The 25,465-nt window shown below is 39.9% G+C and overlaps 1 protein-coding gene and 1 pseudogene across 1 annotated transcript in view; one reads left to right on the top strand and one right to left on the bottom strand.

Annotated features, from left to right (window-relative positions):
* Nucleotides 1-19,036, bottom strand: part of LOC139547605 (zinc finger protein 107-like) — a 123,669-nt pseudogene extending 104,633 nt beyond the window's left edge.
* The window catches only part of LOC139547314 (S-antigen protein-like), a 63,665-nt gene that overhangs the window by 717 nt on the left and 37,483 nt on the right, over nucleotides 1-25,465 (top strand). The window lies entirely within an intron of this gene.

Below are 25,465 nucleotides of genomic sequence, written 5' to 3'. Positions count from 1 at the left end.
CCGGTGTCTTATTCTGCCTCTATACAACTTTGTATGCGCTGTTTGTTGGCAACCTTGTTATTTACGAAGTTTTTGGAACATATTCCTGTTGGAAAGTTACACAAATTATAACCTGAACTAATGTGTGGTTTTAAAGGGGCATTCTACTGAAGTTCTACACTTGAATATGTTGTTCAGTAAGGTAGGAAATGTTTAAGTGGTAATCTGCCATTGGTACATATATTTTTGGTACTTTTAAATTCGATTTATTGAATTCTCCGTGTGGTCTGTATTAAAGTGCACTTAACTTTGCATAACAGGCTTTTAAAATTCAATATTGGTGCATCATTTCTACTTAAAATATCAAAGGGGTGCAAAAAGCCTCCATTTAGTGGAACGACCCTTTTACATTTACAACACAAACAATATTTTACAAAATCATGATGAAAGTGCCCATTTTAAGCCCTTTTTAGACATTCATGCCTCTTGTAAGACCCTATGATTGTAGTAGAAGATCATAAGTTGACTGTCTGTCTGATGTTGTCGTTCACACAGGAGAGAGACATGACTATCGTGGATCCTCTGGGGAGCCTCAACAACATCCTGATGCTGATGAGTCAGAGAAGAGTCTCTCCAGATCAGAACACCAGATGGTACAGCTTGGTCTGGTCTAGCATACAGCTTGCTCTATCTGGGTCTGGGCTGGGTTTCTGTAAAGCACTTCATGACAACAGTGACATCAGCATCCATAATGATATGTGTCTGTGTCCCCTCTTTATGGTTACCAGGACAACGCTAGCCCTTCCTCCCTCCCGGAGTCCCCGTGTCGTGCCTCTCCCGGTAGCGCCTCACTGCTGGGTATGAAGAAGTTGTCTGTGCAGCTGGTGGACTGCAGGAAAACAACGGGGCTGAGTGGAACTGTGAGAGGAGGAGAAGAGAAGAAAGGATCAGATTTGTCTCATCAAAGTAAGTGCTGTAGTTTAGTTTGAACAAATACAATAGATCTGCCCACTGGTATCTGTTACCAGGACAACCAGCAGAGTTCTGTTAGTTGACAGGAAGATAGACTGGTATCTGTTACCAGGACACATTGTCATTTACAGCAACAACCTGGGGAATCATTACAGGGGAGAGAAGGGAGGATGCCTGAGCCAAATTGTAAACAGTTTCCTTCCTCCTGTTCTCAGTTGACTTACCTTGTTAAATAAATAATAACCATGTTTCCATCCAAAGTTTATTCAGTAGGATATATACAAATATGATGATGTCATAGTGATTTCATGACATGTGAATGAACAAGCCTTTTCATACTTTACAACATGGCTATATACAATGCCTTCAGAAAGTATTCTAATCAGATGACCATGATGGCATGAGGGCCAGATGAGGAATTAATCCAGGACACCAGAGTTAACACCCCTACTCTTATGATAAGTGCAATGGGATCTTTAGTGACCACAGAGAGTCAAGACACCCGTTTATCGTCCCATCTGAAAGATGGCACCCGACACAAGGCAATGTCCCCAATCTGAATACTTTCCAAAGGCACTGGGAGTGATTGAGGAGACACCGTAATTGCTATATTCTAATTAAAATGATTGACCCATAAGAGAACACATGACCAAAGCAAGGCGTGACCATTTAGAAATAAAACAATATTCTTACTGATAAACATAATTAAATAAACAAATGTTTGCATAACCAATCAGAACCAACACCGTTTAGTTTCAGAAGCAAGCCAGCTGTGGGAAGTAGGGTGGTATGCTGCTGGCTCCAAAATCAAGCTATATACAGCCTAATTGTTTCCCCTCAGGAAGCTCTGGTAAACAGTTGATGTAGTACACTGCTGCCACTACCAGGCCTGGAGGGCATTTTGACTAAGTTGATAGCGAGTTGTATTGCTAAAAACGTAGCAGCTAACTAACTGGCTACCGATCAACCTATTGTGTGTATTGAACATTCATATTCATATTGGACAGCCTTACCTGTATAGTAGCACCAACACCCATCAGCCCAATCTCTTCTTGATGTCAAAGCTGCAGTGTATTGTTGCTATAGGAGTATTAAATTAATGAATAATCCTATTTATTTAAAGCCCCGCTAAGATGTCACCATACTATTCCTTTAAAGCCCCTCTGTCAGATATAAATCATCAGAGTGGGAAACCAACTGACATGGAAACAATGGAGCAAATGTATCACTATCAGAGTGTATTATGACATCATATAGAACTACTCAGACATTCCAAATATCACTTGATTATCAGAGGAGTGTATTATGACATCAGATAGAACTACTCAGACATTCTAAATATCACTTGATTATCAGAGGAGTGTATTATGACATCAGATAGAACTACTCAGACATTCCAAATATCACTTGATTATCAGAGGGGTGTATTATGACATCAGATAGAACCCCGCCCACATTCCACTGAAAAGGCAGCGCGCGAAATAAAATAATAAAAAAAACGAAATATTTAGCTTTCACACATTAACAAGTCCAATACAGCAAATGAAAGATAAACATCTTGTGAATCCAGCCAACATGTCAGATTTTTTAAATGTTTTACAGCGAAAACACCACGTATATTTATGTTAGCTCACCACCAAATACAAAAAAGCACAGACATTTCTTTCACAGCACAGGTAGCTTGCACAAAACCAACCAAACTAACCAAGAACCAACCAAACTAACCAAGAAACAACTTCATCAGATGACAGTCTTATAACATGTTATACAATAAATCTATGTTTTGTTCAAAAAATGTGCATATTTCAGGTATAAATCATAGTTTCACATTGCAGCTACAATCACAAATAGCACCGAAGCAGCTAGAACAATTACAGAGACCAACGTGAAATACCTAAATACTCATCATAAAACATTTATGAAAAATACATGGTGTACAGCAAATGAAAGACAAAGATCTTGTGAATCCAGCCAATATTTCCAATTTTAAGTGTTTTACAGCGAAAACACAATATAGCATTATATTAGCTTACCACAATAGCCAAAAACACAACCCATTTATCAGCAGCAAAAGTTAGCGATCGCAAAAAAACAGCAAAAGATATATAATTTTTCACTAACCTTGACAAGCTTCATCAGATGACAGTCCTATAACATCAGGTTATACAATACACTTATGTTTTGTTCGAAAATGTGCATATTTAGAGCTGAAATACGTGGTTATACATTGTGAAAACGTAGCAACTTTTTTCCAGAATCTCCGGATATATTTCTGACACTCACCTATTCTGACCAAATAACTCATCATAAACTTTACTAAAAAATTCATGTTGTACAGCAAATGATAGTTACACTAGTTCTTAATGCAATCGCCGTGTTAGAATTCTAAAATAACTTTAGTACGACATACAGCTTACGTTATAGCGAGACAGCGCCCAAAATCAGGGCGGAAAATAATACTAAACATTTGACAGAAATACGAAATAACATCATAAATGGGTCCTACTTTTGCTGAGCTTCCATCAGAATCTTGTACAAGGGGTCCTTTGTCCAGAATAATCGTTGTTTGGATTTAGAATGTTCTCTTCGTCTGTCGAATTAGCAACCAAAGCTAGCCAAGTGGCGCGAAGCTGTCCATCGTCACCAAACGCAGAGAACGGAACACGCCAAAACTCCCGATAAACTTTCAATAATCTGATAAAACTATATTGAAAAAACATACTTTACGATGATATTATCACATTTATCAAATAAAATCAAAGCCGGAGATAATAGCCGTCTATAACGAAAGCTCTTCAGAAGGCAATCCAGAGTTCCTTCCCGCGCCTTCCTGAACAAAGGAAATTGGGGTCATGTCATTCCAAGAGCTCTCTTTTGACCTCAGATCAAGCTATACACTCCATTTCACCTCTCACTGCCTATTGACATCTAGTGGAAGGCGTATGAAGTGCATGTTTATCCATAGATTTCAAGCAAATGAATAGGGACGCCCTGGAACACAGCCTCGATTTCAGATTTTTCACTTTCTGACAGGAAGTTTGCTGCAAAATGAGTTCTGTTTTACTCACAGATATAATTCAAATGGTTTTAGAAACCTGAGAGTGTTTTATATCCAATAGTAATAATAATATGCATATTGTACGAGCAAGAATTGAGTACGAGGCAGTTTAATTTGGGAAAGATTTTTTACAAAGTGAAAACAGCGCCCCCATATCCCAAAGAGGTTTTAACTTGTATTTTTCCATTCGGCACATGGGAATTCAACAGCAAAAGTATTTTTTGGTCTCGTAAAGCCTTTGATCAGCAATAAGTCTGTCTGATAAAAACATTTCTTGTGGAAAAATGCATATATTGTGTAATGCAGATTTTAGAATATTCACATGAACATCTGTTGCAAATTACATGGAAACTTAGCTACTAAGGTGGATATTGATCCAACACCTGCCGCTTATTCAAACCAGCCCACTAGGCACAAACGTCAGTTCAACATCTAGTTTCTATTTACATTTCTTTGAGTCGTCTACTAAAGTCAATTCAACATGAAATCAACATAAGATGTCACCTGTCATTGGATTTAGGTTGCAAGTCCATGAAACAAAAGGTGTTTTGTTGAAATGACGTGGAAACGTTTATTCAACCAGTGGAAGCTTGCACCCAGGAAAGTGGAATGAGGAACTCTTCTTTGAGACAATGATGAAACAGCAATCCGTGGGAGAGTTGTGGTGGATATTATAAAATAAGGATCTGCTGGAGTCCAAGTCAAACCAAGATTCTTTATTTCTGAGCTCAGAGAGAATAACAGTTACACAGCGCAGTGTAGACAGTTTGAATTCCTGAAGCATTAGGTGATGAGCACATATCTTTATAGTTTCCTGTTCCTGGGAGGGACTTTATTCATACAAAGACGCAGGGGCAGCTGGTTTGCAACGCAGGATGATACTCCCAGGAACAGGAGATTATAATAGGTCAGTTTCACAAGGTTCGTCTGTGGTGGTTAATTTCTGTATTACCAAATGAGGAGAGACAAACTTCACACACCAATCAGAGTTATACTTAAACTACATCTTTGCAATGACTTTCAACAATTCACTATTTATAATAAACCGTTGAGTGTCAAAACAATGGCTACTGAGATCTTTTATAGCAAAGATCCACCCCCCTAGTCGACATAACAAACCACAGATATTAGGAACAGTTCACAAAGTGAGACTTTATAATGAGAAAGGAGTGTCCCGTAGCCAGATAGCATTCGCTATAATTTATCATTCAGTTTGGTCCCTAAGACGAGGTTCTAATCTCTTTCCTGGTACTTCATTGCACAAAAACACCAACCCATCCAATGGCATAACTCAATTGTCAACTCTAGATACTCCCATCTCAAGTAAAACCCCTTCTTGACCCCACTCCTGGACAAGCTCACTGAGGGGAGTGAGCCTCTAGGTCATACACTATCCCAGGATAAGTGCAACATCAGAGAGGACATACAATGGTTCCAGACGCTGCCATACACCTCCCCCAATGCCAAAGGAGGGAGTGACTTGCGCACAGACATTGTGGAAACCAGTAATTGGTTCCCCATTAATCACACCATCCCTTTACATAGTTTAACAGATACATTCACATATGAAGACAATGTTCCCTCCTGTCCTCTTCCCTTCCTGATATTCTGCATAGCACCAGGGACATGTAAAAGACAAGCCTGACCTCTTCCCTCTCTGGGCCCCAGGTGACTGAGCCCCAGCTTAGGGAAGAAGTGCAACTGCCATCACCAGAGTCCAAAGGGATACATACTAATAACAAGTACATCACATCAGCATATTATGCAGATAAGACATCTTAATTATCTATGTTACCCAACTAATTCTGATTCATCCACCACAAGTCACATACTCAGATATGTGGACACATACAATTAACATTTTGCATTACAGAGTCTGTGAACATTTTCATTTCATTAAATCATCACTGGGCCAACATTGCAAATGTAAACAACGGAACAAATGCATCACATCCAAATAACACTTGATTATCTGCAGTGCTGGAGGAATGATACACAGATAAACACACACACAGTGTCAGAGTTTAAAAAAGGACCATTTAAAACAGAAGGAATCTGACCTACTCTATATTAAAACTCCATATTCTAGTCATTTTTTCTAATAAAAACATACAAATATATGTTTTAGTATACTTTGTACAATTCAAGTTCATATGGTAAAAACAGGTAATCATTATCAGTCAACAATATAAGACAGCAAGTCCCCTGTGTGTATTCTCTCATGGCATTTCAGCTCGCCCAGCTGGTTGAAACACTTTCCGCAATGGTAAGGCTTCTCCCCTGTGTGTATTCTCTCATGCCATTTCAGCTCCCCCGGCTGGTTGAAACTCATTCCACATTGGGAGCAGTGGTAAGGCAGTGTGTATTCTCTCGTGTTGTTTCAGGTTCTCTAAAAGGTTATAACACTTTCCACACTGGGAGCAGTGGTAAGGCTTCTCACCTGTGTGTATTCTCTTATGTTGTTTCAGGTTCCCTAACTTGTTAAAACACTTTCCACACTGGGAGCAGTGGTAACGCTTCTCCCCTCTGTGTATTCTCTCGTGACATTTCAGCTCCCCCGGCTGGTTGAAACACTTTCCACACTGGGGGCAGTGGTAAGGCTTCTCCAATGTGTGTATTCTCTCATGCTTTTTCAGATACCCTGACCCGTTAAAACTCTTTCCACACTGCGAGCAGTGGTAAGACTTCTCCCCTGTGTGTATTCTCTCATGTCGGTACAGGTCCCTTAACTGGTTAAAACACTTTCCACAGTGGGAACACTGGTAAGGCTTTTCAACTGTATGTATTCTCTCATGTTGTTTCAGGTTCCCTAACTGGTTAAAACACTTGCCACACTGGAAGCAGTGGTAAGGCTTCTCCCCTGTGTGTATTATCTCGTGAACTTTCAGGTCCCTTAACTGGTTAAAACACTTTCCACAGTGGGAACACTGGTGTCTTCTTGTTGGTTTGGACGTCCCTGGCTCTGGTTCCTCTGAGTCTGGTCTTTCTCCTGCCAAAGACAGTGTGTTTTTAAAAAAAGAGACCTGAATGAAACCTCCACATGATAAATAGGCCTTGCTACGAGGGTAAATCCTAATCAGATCGCTCAATAACCTAAGGCCAGTTTTAACAATCTTGGTGTGATTTTAAAACAAATGTTGTAGAGTTTCCTGGTAATTACTGATAATGTTTACATTACTTATTTATTCATTCTGTTTTTCAAGTCAGAACACAAAAAACTAAACCGTTCTTGGACACTCAAGACACAGATGTCGCTTAATTCCAATCGAGCAGGTGGTTCTAAATATATAACTTTCATAGCTGTATGATACAGAATGCGAGCTACAGTTGTGGCCAAAAGTTTTGAGAATGACACAAATATTAATTTCCACAAAGTTTGCTGCTTCAGTGTCTTCAGATATTTTTGTCAGATGTTACTATGAAATACTGAAGTATAATTACAAGCATTTCATAAGTATCAAAGGCTTTTATTGGCAATGACATGAAGTTGATGCAAAGAGTCAATATTTGCAGTGTTGACCCTTCTTTTTCAAGACCTCTGCAATCCACCCTGGTGTCAATTAACTTCTGGGCCACATCCTGTGATGGCAGCCCATTCTTGCATAATCAATGCTTGGAGTTTGTCAGAATTTGTGGGTTTTTGTTTGTCCACCCGCCTCTTGAGGATTGACCACAAGTTCTCAATGGGATTAAGGTCTGGGGAGATTCCTGGCCCTGGACCCAAAATATTGATGTTTTGTTCTCCGAGCCACTTATCACGTTTGCCTTACGGCAAGGTGCTCCTTCATGCTGGAAAAGGAATTGTTCGTCACCGAACTGTTCCTGGATGGTTGGGAAAAGTTGCTCTCGGAGGATGTGTTGGTAGCATTCCTTATTCATGGCTGTGTTCTTAGGCAACATTGTGAGTGAGCCCACACCCTTGGCTGAAAAGCAACCCCACACATGAATGGTCTCAGGATGATTTACCATTGGCAATGACACAGGACTGATGGAAGCGCTCACCTTGTCTTCTCCGGACAAGCTTTTTTAAAGTGAAATATTTAGGAAGATGTTCCTAAAACTGAGAGTAACTACAATAAACAAAAATATTAACGCAACATGTAAAGTGTTGGATGTTTCATGAGCTGAAAAAAAAATGCTGAATTTTTTACATCCCTGTTAGTTAACATTTATTCTTTGCCAAGATAATCCATCCACCTGACAGTTGTGGCATATAAAGCTGATTAAACAGCATGATCATTACACAGGTGCACCTTGTGCTGGGGAGAATAAAGGCCTCTAAAATGTGCAGTTCTGTCACACAACACAATGCCACAGATGTCTCAAGTTTTGAGGGAGCGTGCAATTGGCATGCTGACTGCAGGAATATCCACTGGAGCTGTTACCAGATAATTGAATGTTAAATTCTCTACCAGAAGCCACCTCCAACGTCATTTTAGAGAATTTGGCAGTACATCCAACTGGCCTCACAACCACAGAACACATGTAACGACGCCAGCCCAGGACCTCCACATCGTCTGAGACCAGCCACCCGAGTTGTATTTCTCTTTCTAATGAAGCCCTTTTGTGGGGAAAAACTAATTCTGATTGGCTGGGCCTGTCTCCGCAATGGGTGGGAGCATGCCCTCCAGGGCCCACCAATGGCTGCGCCCCTGCCCAGTTATGTAAAGTCCATAGATTAGGGCCTTGTTTATTTATTTACAATCACTTACTCATATAAACTGTAAATCGTTGTTTATATTTTGGTTCAGTATACACACACACAGTGCATTCGTTAAAAACTTCTCTAGGATAGGGGTCAGCATTTTCACGTTTGGATGAAAAGCATATCCAAATTCAACTGCCAGCTACTCATCCCCAGAAGATAAGATGTGCATATTATTAGTAGATTTGGATGGAAAACACTCTGAAGTTTCTAAAACTGTTTGAATCATGTCTGTGAGTATAACATAACTTATTTAGCAGGCGAAAGCCAGAGGACAAACCATTCAGATTTTTTTTTTGAGGTCACTCTTTTCAATTAGTTTTCATTGGGAATCCAGATTTCTAAGGGACCTTCTTGCAGTTCCTACCGCTTCCAATGGATGTCAACAGTCTTTAGAAATTGGTTGAGGTTTTTCCTTTGTGTAATGAAGAAGTACGGCCATCCAGAACGAGGGTAACTTGAAGTGTACTGTTAGATAGAGGCGCGTGACCAGAAAGCTAGCTACAGTTTGTTTTCCTCCTGTATTGAACACAGATCAGCCCGTCTTCAATTTTATCGATTATTTACGTTAAAAAATACCTAAAGTTGTATTACAAAAGTAGTTTGAAATGTTTTGGCAAAATTTACAGGTAACTTTTGAGATACTTTGTAGTCACGTTGCGCAAGTTGGAACCGGTGTTTTTATGGATATATATCGACGGAATTAATCGAAAAAAAGGACCATTTGTGATGTTTATGGGACATATTGGAGTGCCAACAAAAGAAGCTTGTCAAAGGCAAGGCATGAATTATATTTCTATTTCTGCGTTTTGTGTCGCGCCTGCAGGGTTGAAATATGCTTCTCTCTCTTTGTTTACTATGGTGCTATCCTCAGATAATAGCATCGTTTGGTTTCGCCGAAAAGCGTATTTGAAATCTGACATGTTGGCTGGATTCACAACAAGTGTAGCTTTAATTTGGTATATTGCATGTGTGATTTAATGAAAGTTTGATATTTATAGTATTTTAGTTGAATTTGGCACTCTGCATTTTTACTGGCTTTTGGCCAGGTGGGAGGCTAGCGTCCCACATATCCCAGAGAGGTTTTAAGTATTCAGACCCCATCACCTTTTCCAAATTTTGTTACATTTCAGCATTATTCTAAAATTGATTCAATTGTTTTCCCCCCCTCGTCAATCTAAACTCAGCAAAAAAAAGAAACGTCCTCTCACTGTCAACTGCTTTAATTTTCAGCAAACTTAACATGTGTAAATATTTGTTGGAACATAACAAGATTCAATAACAGACATAAACTGAACAAGTTCCACAGACATGTGACTAACTGAAATTGAATAATGTGTCCCTGAACAAAGTGGGGGGTCAAAATCAAAAGTAACAGTCAGTATCTGGTGTGGCCACCAGCTGCATTAAAGGAGGCCTGTAGCTTCTAATGTTGAATTACTATGGAGTCTGATGCTTTAATAAGGTTACAGTTATGAAAACTTAGGACTCTAAAGAGGCCTTTCTACCGACTCTGAAAAACACCAAAAGAAAGATGCCCAGGGTCCCTGCTCATCTGCGTGAACGTGCCTTAGGCATGCTGCAAGGAGGCATGAGAACTGCAGATGTGGCCAGGGCAATAAATTTCAATGTTGCAATAAATTGCAATAAACAGCGTATCGTCTGCTGCCCAAGTTACACCAGGAACGCACAATCCCTACATCGGTGCTCAGACTAGAGGTCGACCGATTATGATTTTTCAACGCCCATACCAATTATTGGAGGACCAAAAAAAGCCGATACCGATTAATCGGCCGATTATTTTAATTTTATTTGTAATAATGAAAATTACAACAATACTGAATGAACACTTATTTTAACTTAATATAATACATCAATAAAATCAATAAATAATGAAACGTGTTCAATTTGGTTTAAATTATGCTAAAACAAAGTGTTGGAGAAGAAAGTAAAAGTGCAATATGTGCTATGTAAGAAAACTAACGTTTCAGTTCCTTGCTCAGAACATGAGATCATATGAAAGCTGGTGGTTCCTTTTAACATGAGTCTTCAATATTCCCAAGTAAGAAGTTTTAGGTTGTAGTTATTATAGGAATTATAGGACTATTTCCCTCTATACCATTTGTATTTCATTAACCTTTGACTATTGGATGTTCTTATAGGCACTTTAGTATTGCAAGTGTAACAGTATAGCTTCCGTCCCTCTCCTCGCTCCTCCCTGGGCTCGAACCAGCAACACAACGACAACAGCCACCATCGAAGCAGCGCTACCCATGCAGAGCAAGGGGAACAACTACTAGAAGGCTCAGAGTGAGTGACGTTTGAAACGCTATTAGCGCGCGCTAACTAGCTAGCCATTCCTCTTCGGTTACACCAGCCTAATCTCGGGAGTTGATAGGCTTGAAGTCATAAACAGTGCAATGCTTGACGCACAACAAAGAGCAGCTGGCAAAACGCACGAAAGTGCTTTTTGAATGAATGTTTACGCGCCTGCTTCTGCCTACCACCGTTCAGTCAGAAACGTAGATACTTGTATGCTTGTGGTTATGATTGATTGTTTTTGTTTTTTATAAGATAAGTTTAATGCTAGCTAGCAACTTACCTTGGCTTACTGCATTTGCGTAACAGGCAGTCTCCTTGTGGAGTGGAACGAGATAGAGGCAGGCCGTTATTGCGTTGGACTAGTTAACTGTAATGTTGCAAGATTGAAAACCCCGGGCTGACAAGGTGAAAATCTGTCGTTCTGCTCCTGAACAAGGCAGTTAACTCACCCTTCCTAGGCCATCATTGAAAATAAGAATGTGTTCTTAACTGACTTGCCTAGTTAATTAAACGTAGCAACAAAAAAAAAATTGGGCAAATCGGCGCCCAAAAATAACGATTTACGATTATGAAAACTTGAAATCGGCCCTAATTAATCGGCCATTCCGATTAATCGGTCGACCTCTAGCTCAGACTGTCCGCAATTGAATGAGAGAGGCTGGACTAAGGGCTTGTAGGCCTGTTGAAAGGCAGGTCCTCACCAGACATCACCGGCAACAACGTCGCCTCTGGGCACAAACCCACCGTCATTGGACCAGACAGGACTGGCAAAAAGTGCTTTTCACTAACAAGTTGCGGTTCTGTCTCTAGGGGTGATGGTCGGATTCGCGTTTATCGTTGAAGGAATGAGCGTTACACCGAGGCCTGCACTTTGGAGCGGGATCGATTTGTAGGTGGAGGGGCCGTCATGGTCTGGGGCGGTGTGTCACAGCATCATCAGACTGAGCTTGTTGTCATTGCAGTCAATCTCAACGGTTTGCGTTACAGAGAAGACATCCTCCTCCCTCATGTGGTACCCTTCCTGCAGGCTCATCCTGACATGACCCTCCAGCATGACAATGCCACCAGCCATACTGCTCCTTCTGTGCATGATTTCCTGCAAGACAGGAATGTTAGTGTTCTGCCATGGCCAGCGAAGAGCCAGGATCTCAATCCCATTGCGCACGTCTGGGACCTGTTGGATCGGAGGGTGAGAGCTAGGGCCATTCCCCCCAGAAATGCCCGGGAACTTGCAGGTGCCTTAGTGGAAGAGAGGGGTAACATCTCACAGCAAGTACTGTCATATCTGGTGCAGTCCATGAGGAGGAGATGCACTGCAGTACTTAACCTGTTTGGGATAAGGGGCGGCATTTTCACGTTCGGATGAAAAGCGTGCCCAGAGCAAACTTCCTGCTACTCAGGCCCAGAAGCTAATATATGCATATTATTAGTAATATTGGATAGAAAACACTCTGAAGTTTCTAAAACTGTTTGAATTATGTCTGTGAGTATAACAGAACTCAAATGGCAGGCGAAAATCTGAGAAAAATCCAACCAGGAAGTGGGAAATCTGAGGTTTGTAGTTTTCAACTCATTGCCTATCGAATGTACAGTGTCTATGGGGTCATATTGCACTTCCTAAGGCTTCCACTAGATGTCAACAGTCTTAGAACATTGTTTGAGGCTTCTACTGTGAAGGAGGGGGGAATGAGAGCTGTTTCAACCAGAGGTCTGCCAGAGTGGCATGAGCTGATCACGCGCCTACACGTGAGCACAACCTGCGTCCCATTGCAATTCTAAAGACAAAGAAATTCTCTGGTTGGAACATTATTGAAGATTTATGTTAAAAACATCCTAAAGATTGATTCTATACATCGTTTGACATTTTTCTACGAACTTTAATATACATTTTTGAACTTTTCATCGGAACTTTCGCATGGACTTGCCCGCGCCTCGTGAGTTTGGATTTGTTTACCAAACGCGCTAACAAAAGGAGGTATTTGGACATAAATGTTGGACTTTATCGGACAAAACAAACATTTATTGTTGAACTAGGATTCCTGGGAGTGCATTCTGATGAAGATCATCAAAGGTAAGTGAATATTTAAAACGCTATTTCTGACTCAACAACATGGCGGGTATCTGCATGGCTTGTGTCTGAGCGCCGTAATCGGATTATTGCATGGTTTGCTTTTTCCGTAAAGCTTTTTTGAAATCTGACACAGCGGTTGCATTAAGGAGAAGTATCTCTATAATTCTGTGCATAATACTTGTATCAACTTTTATAAGTTTATTATGAGTATTTCTGTAAATTGATGTGCCTCTGAAAATTTGCAGGATGTTTTCGATGCACAACATTACTGACCATAAAGCGCCAATGTAAACTGAGATTTTTGGATATAAATATGCACTTTATCGAACAAAACATACATGTATTGTGTAACATGAAGTCCTATAAGTGCCATCTGATGAAGATCATCAAAGGTTAGTGATAAATTTAATTGAATCTATATTTCTGCTTTTTGTGACTCCTCTCTTTGGCTGGAAAATGGCTGTGTGTGTTTTTGTGACTAGGCTCTGACCTAACATAATTATATGGTGTGCTTTCGCTGTAAAGCTTTTTTGAAATCGGACACGATGGGTAGATTAACAAGAAGTTAAGCTTTAATTTGGTGTATTGCACTTGTGAATGCATCAAAGTTACATATTTCTAAAAAATATTTTTGAATTTAGCGCTCTGCCTTTTCAGCGGAATGTTGTCGAGGGTTTCCACTAGCCATAAGAAGTTTTAAGACTCCATAATGTTTCATCATTAGATGCTACAGTCCTTCTTTAACTTCTTATGGCTGAAGGGGCAGTATTGAGTAGCTTGGATGAAAGGTGCCCATATCAAACGGCCTGCTCCTCAGTCATAGTTGCTAATATTTGCATATTATTATTAGTATTGGATAGAAAACACTCTAAAGTTTCTAAAACTGTTTGAATTATGTCTGTGAGATTAACAGAACTCATATTGGCAGGCAAAATCCTGAGTTGAAATCAAAACAGGAAGTCAGAAATCTGAGCTTGTATGTATTCACCAGAGTCCCTAAAGGAATTCCCTTGAGATATGAGTTTGCACTGCCTAGGGGTTCCACTAGATGTCAACCATCAATATAAATTATAATGAGACTTCTATGATGTTGTGGGAGAGAATGAGAGCAGAATCAGTCAGGTGTCCATCAAGCAGCCATTTTCTGATCATGCTTTTTCCTCATTCCTCACGAAGACAAGAAAGAATACTCCGGTTGGAACTTTATTGAAGCTATATGTTAAAAACATCCTAATGATTGATTGTGTACTTAGTTTGAAATGTGTTTGGATGTGTTTGGATATGTAAACCAGACACGCTAACAAAAGAAGGTATTTGGACATAAATAACGGATTTTTTCAAACAAAACAAACATTTATTGTGGACCTGGGATTCCTGGTGTGCTTTCTGATGTAGATCATCAAAGGTAAGGGAATATTTATCATATATTTTCTTGTTTATTTTGACGCCATCTTTGCGGCTCTGGTGTTTTACTTTTGAGCGCCATCTCAGATTATAGCGTGGGTTTCTTTTCCGTAATTTAAAAAAAAAATCTGACACAGCGGTTGCATTAAGGAGAGGTATATCTATAATTCCATGTGTATAACTTGTATTATCATCTATTTATGATGAGTATTTCTGTTGAAACGATGTGGCTATGCAAAGTCACTTGATGTTTTTGCAACTAGTGAATCTAGTCGCCTCAATGTAAACTCAGATTTTTTTATATAAATATGAATTTAATCAAACAAAACATGCATGTATTGTGTAACATGAAGTCCTATGAGTGTCATCTGATGAAAATAATCGAAGGTTAGTGATTCATTTTATCTGTATTCAGGTTTTTGTGAAGCTATCTTAAGCTGGAAAAAATGGCTATGATTGTGGTTTTGTGGTGACCTAACAATCGTTTGTAGTGCTTTCGCTGAAAAGCCTATTTGAAATCGGACACTTTGGTGGGATTAACAACAAGATTACCTTTAAAATGATATAAGACACATGAATGTCTGAGGAATTTTAAATATGAGATTTCTGTTTTTTTAATTTGGAGCCCTGCACTTTCACTGGCTGTTGTCATATCATCCCGTTACCGGGATTGCAGCCATAAGAAGTTTTAAGACTCCATCATGTTTCATCATTAGATGCTAAAGTCCTCCTTTAAGAGCTCTATCATGTTTAGAATGTGTCTGGAAGCGCTACTCTATCTATCCTACTCTCATCCTTTCGGTTTTAATAATATTTTATAATAATAATAATGTTATAATACGTAATAACTAACTTTAATAACTAGGGTTAATAATACCTGCCTGGCTCCCCAACAAAATCTTTATCTTTACCCCCCTCTAACAATACCGCTACAGAATTAGCATAGTAGGCCTTGTAACTTAAGGTCATCTGAAATATTTTGGAGTAACTAACTATTCCTTGCCACCCATTCTGAAACTCACTGCAGCTCTTTGTTAAGTGTTGCTGTCATTTCAGTCGCTGTGGTAGCTGACGTGTACAGTGTTGCGTCATCCGCCTACATAGACACACTGGCTTAACTCAAATGTCGTTGGCATGTCGTTGGTAAAGATTGAAAAAAGTAGGTGCCAAACAGCTGCCCTGTGGAATTCCTGATTCTACCTTGATTTTGTTGTACAGGCTTCCATTAAAGAACACTCTCTGTGTTCTGTTAGACAGGTAGCGCTGGGGCGGCAGGTAGCCTAGTGGTTAGAGCGTTAGGCCAGTAACCAAAATGTTGCTGGATCGAATCCCCGAGCTGACAAGGTAAAACTCTGTCGTTCTGTCCCTGAACAAGGCAGTTAACCCACTGTTCCTAGGCCGTCATTGAAAATAAGAATTTGTTCTTAACCAACTTGCCTAGTTAAATAAAGGTTACATTTTTTTTTTAAAGCTCTTTATCCACAATATAGCAGGGGGTGTAAAGCCATATGTTTTTTTCAGCAGCAGACTATGATCGATACTGTCAAAAGTCGCACTGAAGTCTGACAAAACAGCCCCAACAATATTTCTATCGTCATCAACTTCTCTCAGCCAATCAGTCATTTGTAAGTGCTATGCTTATTGAATGTCCTTCCCTATAAGCTGAAAGTCTCAATTTGTTAACTGTAAAATAGCATTGTATCTGGCCAAACTATTTTTTCCAAAAAATGTAAGGGTTGGTAATAGGCTGATTGGTCGGCTATTTAAGCCAGTAAAGGGAGCTTTACTATTCTTGGTTAGTGGAATGACTTTAGCTTCCCTCCAGGCCTGAGGGCACACACTTTCTAGTAGGCTTACATTAAAGACAAGGCAAATAGGAGTGGCAATATCGGCCGCTATTATCCTCAATTTTCCATCCACGTTGTCAGACACCGGTGACATGTCATTGTTGATTTTTTTGCCCAAAATTTAATTGAAGATGCTCCATTTTTTTTTTACTATCATTCTTCATGTCATTTATCTGTTTCATAGTGTAGTTTCTTCTTCTTTTTATTTAGTCACATGATTTCTCAATTTGCAATACGTTTGCCAATCAGTTATACAGCCAGACCTATTTGCCATCTCTTTAGCCTCTTCATCATACCATTTTTTAATTCCTTATCAATCCACGTGGATTTAACAGTGTTTACAGTAATATTCTTAATGGGTGCATGCTTATTAGTAACTGGGATAAGCATTTTCAAATGTGTCAAGGGCAGCGTCTGGTTGCTCATCATTACACACCACGGACCAAAAAATATTATTTACATCAACAACATAGGAATCACTACAAAACTTATTGTATGAACTCTTTTACACAATATTAGGCCCAGCCTTTGGAACTGTGGTTTTCCTAGACATGGCTACTATATTGTGATCCCTACATCTGATGGATATGGATACTGCTTTCAGACACATTTCTGCAGCATTAGTAAAGATATGATCAAAACATGATGATTTCATTCCTCTACTGTTTGTAACTACCCTGGTAGGTTGACTGATAACCTGAACAAGGTTGACGGCACTGGTTACAGTTTGAAGCTTTCTCTTGAGTGGGCAGCCTGATCACAGCTTTCCTCCAATGTTAGTTAATTAATTAACAGTGTCTGGAGTTTAGTTTGCCTGTTCAACAGTCTTGTAAAGATAGGGGGGGTTGACTGGGACAGGCAAAGTAACATCCATGTTTTAAGGAAAGGTTTTTGTAAAACAAGCACCTTACATCAGATTATCTTGAAACTTTCTCTCTAAATCTAACTTTCATCAAGGTTTATATGGTCTATTGGTTTCTCTCTTTTCATTGGCAGAATCCTTTTTCAGTGTTATGATATTCATAACATCCATATCCACCAGTCTATCTTCCTGTCAACTAACAGAACTCTGCTGGTTGTCCTGGTAACAGATACCAGTCTATCTTCCTGTCAACTAACAGAACTGTGCTGGTTGTCCTGGTAACAGATACCAGATCTATTGTATTTGTTCAAACTAAACTACAGCACTTACTTTGATGTGTCAAATCTGATCCTTTCTTCTCTTCTCCTCCTCTCACAGTTCCACTCAGCCCCGTTGTTTTCCTGCAGTCCACCAGCTGCACAGACAACCTCTTCATACCCAGCAGTAAGGTGCTACCGGGAGAGGCATGACACAGGGACTCCAGGAGGGAGGAAGGGCTAGCGTTGTCCTGGTAACCATAAAGAGGGGACACAGACACATATCATTATGGATGCTGATGTCACTGTTGTCATAAAGTGCCTTACAGAAACCCAGATCCCGATAGAGCAAGCTGTATGCTAGACCAGACCAAGCTGTACCATCTGGTGGTCTGATCTGGAGAGACTCTTCTCTGCCTCGTCAGCATCAGGATGTTGTTGAGGCTCCCCAGAGGATCCACGATAGTCACGTCTCTCTCCTGTGTGAACGAGAACATCAAACAGATGGTGCACTTATGACCATCGATTGCAATCAGAGTCTTACAAGAGGCATGAATATGTCTAAAAAAGTGCCTATAATGGCCATTTTCATCATGATTTTCTAAAATGTTGTTTGTGTTGCAAATGTAAAAGGGTCGTTCCAAGAAAAGGGGTCCTTTAGCGTCCCTTTGAAAATTTATTAGAAATTATGCTCCCAGATGTTGAATTCTGAAAAGCCTGTTTTATGAAGTGCACTTTAATGTGGACTACATGGATATTTCAATAAATCTAATATAAAAGTCACAAAAATATATGTACCAATGACGGATAGCACCTTTAACAATTTATTGAGTACTGAACAACATATTAAAGTGTAGAACTTCAGTAGAATGCCCCTTTCAAACCCCACATTAGTTCAAGAAATGCATATTTTGTGCCCGTTTTTAAGTCAGTACTCACTGGTCTTAATCGACTCTTCAGCCTCCTCCTTTTTCACTCCCAAAACGTCTTCCTCCTCCTCTTTAATTGAGATAGCCTCCTCTTCCTCTTTTACTCCAAAAGGTTCTTCCTCTTCTTTCAATGTTATGGCATCTTCCTCCTTTTTGATTCTGAAAGCTTCTACCTCCTCCTCTTCCACAACCTCTTTCCCATATTCCTCTTTCACTGTAATATCATCCTCTTCTTTCAATGAGATAGCCTCCTCTTCCTCCCTTTTCATCCTGAAAGCTTCTCCCTCTCCTTTCACCAGAGCTTCTTTCTCCGTCGAGATTAGTGAGCTCATGTTCCCGGCGATTAGCCTAATGCTGTATCAATTTAACACATTAGCTAATTTAACAAGCAATCTACGTTTCAATGAACTAGTAGATATGTAAACAGAATTGTTTTTAAAACACTAAGAATAATATACACAAGATTTGTCTTAAACGCTTCAATGTTTCGGTTTAATGTTCGCTAGCAAACCACCACGTTGGTTGAATCAGAAGCCTTTTGTCGCTGTTGAAGAAGCCTCCAGTTCCGTCCACTAGATTATACGTCACGCAAGCAGCATCCCCTGAAAGGCTCAAATCGCCACCTGGTGACTGGAGTGGGTAACGCAGATTGGAAAAATATTATTTACAATGTTTATTCTTGCAAGCAATGTCATGAGAGGTAATAAAAAATTTAAAACAGATGTTATGTTTTCTCTTACTTCTTACAGCCAATACTTTACTCCAGGGCTGACCTGCCCATTAGGTAGGATTAGGTGACAGATTAAAGAGTTTTCATTTTTATGTCATAGTTATTCTGAAACCACTGCCTGCAAGTCGTCTAAATTAGCCTAAGTGATTTGTATTTTCCTTCAACTTTCTGAAGAGGAAAAAGCCCGGAAATGCCCCTGTCTGAGTGCATTTGTCTACCATTATGTTTAGCTTTTGGGCGATTATGCTAATGACAACCATCTTCTGGTTGATGGAAAAGCTTTCCCACAAACTTTGTCAATTAGATGTCAACTACAAAGTAGTCTATGCCTACCTGGCAGAATGATATCATGATTATTTGCATCAATCCTGTTGTGATTTGTTCAGCAAACTCTGCAATCACATGTGTGCTACAGAGACACCACCAAACAAGCAAGGCTCTTGCTGGTGCCACTTGAATTAAAGGGTATCTACACACAAAAATGAAAATTTCTTAGATTTTTCTCAGACTTCAAAAGTGGTCTCCTGATGTGGTTTAAGTATTGTTGTGGACTTAGAACATCTAATGTTGTTGTTTTTCTATTAACAGTGTGATTTAGAGAGAAAAACAGAAAAACAGGGACAAATGTGAAACCTGGAAAAACGGAGAAAATGGAATTAGGTTAAAAAAAGAAAAGACAACGGATTTGATACAGATGTTATATATAGATAGAGATGTTATAGGGCCCTAAATATTCTATACAGTTTCTCTCATTACTGGATTATCTAGGGATAGTGTAGAGTAACAGCTGTATCCTGAAGTGACCTTTAACCTCCCTGCTCCTCAATACTTCTTCCACTGGATCAAAGCTTCAGCCAAGTAGGATACATGATAGTGGCAACACATGGAGTTGGGTTGGATATAGTCATGGTAGGATACATGATAGTGGCAACACATGGAGTTGGGTTGGATATAGTCATGGTAGGATACATGATAGTGGCAACACATGGAGTTGGGTTGGATATAGTCATGGTAGGATACATGATAGTGGCAACACATGGAGTTGGGTTGAATATAGTCATGGTAGGATACATTGGGCGGCAAGATGTTCTTTACCATTCGGCCATCAGATTTGCCACCAATGCTCCTTATAGGACACCTCACTGCACTCTATACTCCTCTGTAAACTGGTTATCTCTGTATACCAGTCGCAAGACCCACTGGTTTAATGCTTATTTATAAAACCCTCTTAGGCCTCACTCACCCTTAGCTAAGATATCTACTGCAGCCCTCATACTCCACATACAACACCCGTTCTGCCAGTCACATTCTGTTAAAGGTCCCCAAAGCACACACATCCCTGGGTCGCTCCTCTTTTCAGTTTGCTGCAGCTAGCGACGGGAACAAGCTGCAACAAACACTCAAACTGGACAGTTTTATCTCCATCTCTTCATTCAAGGACTCAATCATTGACACTCTTACTGACAGTTGTGGCTGCTTCGTGTGATGTATTGTTGTCTCTACCTTCTTGCCTTTGTGCTCTTGTCTGTGCCCAATACTGTTTGTACCATGTTGTGTTGCTACCATGTTGTGTTGCTGCCATGTTGTTTTGCTACCATGTTGTTGTTATATGGTGTTGCTACCATGTTGTGTTGCTGCCATGTTGTTGTTATGTGGGGTTGCTACCATGTTGTTATGTGGTGTTGCCACCATGTTGTGTTGCTACCATGTTGTTGTCATGTTGCTACATGTAATAATAACATGTATGATTTATATAAAGTTCTTTAGTAAAAAAACATTAGTGACATAATTTTGTATTTAATATTACATAGTAAACTTTAATAATTGTAATATGTATGTTTAAATGACTGTACTAAAGTTTTTGAATAAAATAAAAGGTTTGAAAGAAAATGTAATTTACCTTCAATGAAATATATCTCTCTCTCTCTTTGTCTCTCCCCTTGGCTGGGAATGTTAAGGGTCAAGAAGTTGTGAATCTAGGGGGCCCTTGCACACAGGGGAACTATATGTACAGTGGGGAGAACAAGTATTTGATACACTGCCGATTTTGGAGGTTTTCCTACTTACAAAGCATGTAGAGGTCTGTAATTTTTATCATAGGTACACTTCAACTGTGAGAGACGGAATCTAAAACAAAAATCCAGAAAATCACATTGTATGATTTTTAAATAATTAATTTGCATTTTATTGCATGACATAAGTATTTGATCACCTACCAACCAGTAACAATTCCGGCTCTCACAGACCTGTTAGTTTTTCTTTAAGAAGCCCTCCTGTTCTCCACTCATTACCTGTATTAACTGCACCTGTTTGAACTCGTTACCTGTATAAAAGACACCTGTCCACACACTCAATCAAACAGATTCCAACCTCTCCACAATGGCCAAGACCAGAGAGCTGTGTAAGGACATCAGGGATAAAATTGTAGACCTGCACAAGGCTGGGATGGGCTACAGGACAATAGGCAAGCAGCTTGGTGAGAAGGAAACAACTGTTGGCGCAATTATTAGAAAATGGAAGAAGTTCAAGATGACGGTCAATCACCCTCGGTCTGGGGCTCCATGCAAGATTTCACCTCGTGGGGCATCAATGATCATGAGGAAGGTGAGGGATCAGCCCAGAACTACACGGCAGGACCTGGTCAATGACCTGAAGAGAGCTGGGACCACAGTCTCAAAGAAAACCATTAGTAACACACTACGCCGTCATGGATTAAAATCCTGCAGCGCACGCAAGGTCCCCCTGCTTAAGCCAGTGCATGTCCAGGCCTGTCTGAAGTTTGCCAATGACCATCTGGATGATCCAGAGGAGGAATGGGAGAAGGTCATGTGGTCTGATGAGACAAAAATAGAGCTTTTTGGTCTAACTCCACTCGCCGTGTTTGGAGGAAGAAGAAGTATGAGTACAACCCCAAGAACACCATCCCAACCGTGAAGCATGGAGGTGGAAACATCATTCTTTGGGGATGCTTTTCTGCAAAGGGGACAGGACGACTGCACCGTATTGAGGGGAGGATGGATGGGGCCATGTATCGCGAGATCTTGGCCAACAACCTCCTTCCCTCAGTAAGAGCATTGAAGATGGGTCGTGGCTGGGTCTTCCAGCATGACAACGACACGAAACACACAGCCATGGCAACTAAGGAGTGGCTCCGTAAGAAGCATCTCAAGGTCCTGGAGTGGCCTAGCCAGTCTCCAGACCTGAACCCAATAGAAAATCTTTGGAGGGAGCTGAAAGTCCGTATTGCCCAGCGACAGCCCCGAAACCTGAAGGATCTGGAGAAGATCTGTAGGGAGGAGTGGGCCAAAATCCCTGCTGCAGTGTGTGCAAACCTAGTCAAGAACTACAGGAAACGTATGATCTCTGTAATTGCAAACAAAGGTTTCTGTACCAAATATTAAGTTCTGCTTTTCTGATGTATCAAATACTTATGTCATGCAATAAAATGCAAATTAATTACTTAAAAATCATACAATGTGATTTTCTGGATTTTTGTTTTAGATTCCGTCTCTCACAGTTGAAGTGTACCTATGATAACAATTACAGACCTCTACATGCTTTGTAAGTAGGAAAACCTGCAAAATCGGCAGTGTATCAAATACTTGTTCTCCCCACTGTATGTAACACTATAACTTTACGTCCGTCCCCTCGCCCATACCCAGGCGCGAACCAGGGACCCTCTGCACACACCAACAACAGTCACCCATCGTTACCCATCGCTCCACAAAAGCCGCGGCCCTTGCAGAGCAAGGGGAACCACTAGTTCAATGTCTCAGAGCAAGTGACGTCAACGACTGAAAGGCTGCTAGCGCGCACCACCGCTAACTAGCTAGCCATTTCACATCGGTTACATGTACACAAAATAACTAACCTGGACCCCCAGGTGTCTTTCAAAACATATGTTTTACTAACGACCTAAACAGATCATTTTTACCCTTTTAAAAATAGTTATGGGGGGAGGTCCGGGGGATGTCTGTCTTTGAAAGGGTCATTGTAATATTTAAGATGTCCCCTTTACTGATGACCTAAACAGATACATTTTACCCTCCATAAAAGAGTGTCCGAGGGATGTCTCAGTCAACCCCCCCAAAATAAGCCCCAGAGACCTCACACCATCCTCTTTGAAAGGGTCATTGTACTCTTTAACTATACTTCCTTTACTGATGACCTAAACAGATCACTTTTACCCTTTAAAAAATAGTTGTCAGCTGTCCAGATGTAATGGTCAAGAGGTCGTGAACCTAGAGGGGCCCTTGCACACATGTTGTGTTTAGGCAGACATAGGTTTTCTGTTTATGAAGGAATAAATGATTGACAGGATATAGACCACAAAATAAAAGATAACTGTATTCTTACCAATGTGCCCTTTACTAATGACTTAAACAGATCATTTTACTCCATGAATAACCTTTTACTGCAGGGGGCTAAATCAGGGGCCTTCAATGCTGCAGAAATGTTTTGGTACCCTTCCCCAGATCTGTGCCTCAACACAATCCTGTCTCGGAGCTCTACGGACAGTTCCTTCAACCTCATGGCTAGGTTTTTGCTCTGATCTGCACTTTCAACTGTGGGACCTTATATAGACAGGTGTGTGCCTTTCCAAATCATGTCCAATCAATTGAATTTACCACAGGTGGACTCCATTCTAGTTGAAGAAACATCTCAAGGATGATCAATGGAAACAGGATGCACCTGAGCTCAATTATGAGTCTCATATAGCAAAGGGTCTGAATACTTATGTAAATAATTTTTTTGTGTTTAAAACATTTGCAAAAATGTATAAAAAACTTGTTTCCGCTTTGTCATATGGGGTATTGTGTGTAGATTGCTGAGGAAAATGTTTGATTTAATCCATTTAAGAATAAGGCTGTAACATAACAAAATGGGAAAAAGTCAAGGGGTCTGAATACTTTCCAAAGAAACTGTAAGTGATTGAGGAGAGAGCATCATTGCTATATTCTAATTAAAATCATTGACCCATAAGGGAACATATGACCAAAGCAATGCGTGACCCATACTGAATTTAAAAAATATTAATCTCAATGAGAAATATAATTAAATAAACAAACGTTTGCATAACCAAACACATGAAAACTGGTGGGAACATTGTATTTAGCTAGGATTTCATATGGCCAGGAAGGTTACTGAGAATAACAATAGACAATAGTTAATGTTGCTAGTTTAGGGATGAAGATAGTGAAGGTTCATTATGTTAAAGATGTTTTTTATTTTGACGTGGAAACAATGTTTATTGGAAAGTAAAACAAAGAACTCTTCATTGAGACAATGATAAACAGTAATCCGTGGGAGAGTTGAGGTGGATATTATAAAATAAGGATCTGCTGGAGTCCAAGTCAAACCAAGATTCTTTATTTCTGAGCTCAGAGAGAATAACAGAGTTTGGTATTTTATTAGGATCCCCATTAGCTGTTGCAAAAGCAGCAGCTACTCTTCCTGGGGTCCACACAAAACATGACACATAATACAGAACATCAATAGACAAGAACAGCTCAAGGACAGAACTACATATAAATGCTGGGGTGATGTTAGCTCATGTGGTATGCTAATATAACGATATATTGTGTTTTCGCTGTAAAACACTTAGAAAATCTGAAATATTGTCTGGATTCACAAGATGTTGGGCTTTCATTTGCTGTACGCTGTGTATTTTTCTGAAATGTTTTAAGATGAGTAATTAGGTAATACACGTTGCTCTCTGTAGTTATTCTAGTCGCTTTGGGTGAGTTTTGTGATAGTGGCTGCAATGGTAAACTGTGATTTATACCTGAAAAATGCAAATTTTTCTAAAAAAACATATGCTATACCATAAATATGTTATCAGACTGTCATCTTATGAAGTTGTTTCTTGGTTAGTGGCTATATATATCTTTATTTAGTCGAATTAGTGATAGCTACTGATGGAGTAAAAAACTGGTGGAGTAAAAAAAGTGGTGTCTTTTGCTATGGTGGATAGCTAATAGATTTACATATTGTGTCTTCCCTGTAAAACATTTTAAAAATCAGAAATGATGGCTGGATTCACAAGATCTGTATCTTTCATCTGGTGTCTTGGACTTGTGATTTCATGAACATTTGATTATATGATATCCCTGTAGCTGTAGGCTAGGCTATGCTAGTCAGCTTTTGTGATGGGGGGGATTCCGGATCCGGGGTTGGTAGCAATGAAAGGTTAAGACTCCATAATGTTTCATCATTAGATGCTACAGTCCTCCTTCAAGACTCCATCATGGTTCATCATTAGATGCTACAGTCCTCCTTTAAGACTCCATAATGTTTCATCATTAGATGCTACAGTCCTCCTTTAAGAC

The sequence above is a fragment of the Salvelinus alpinus genome, chromosome 2, assembly GCF_045679555.1.
Source record: "Salvelinus alpinus chromosome 2, SLU_Salpinus.1, whole genome shotgun sequence".
NCBI lineage: Eukaryota > Metazoa > Chordata > Actinopteri > Salmoniformes > Salmonidae > Salvelinus > Salvelinus alpinus.
The sequence above is the reverse complement of the archived record's forward strand: the minus strand, read 5'-3'. Positions and strand labels throughout refer to the sequence as shown.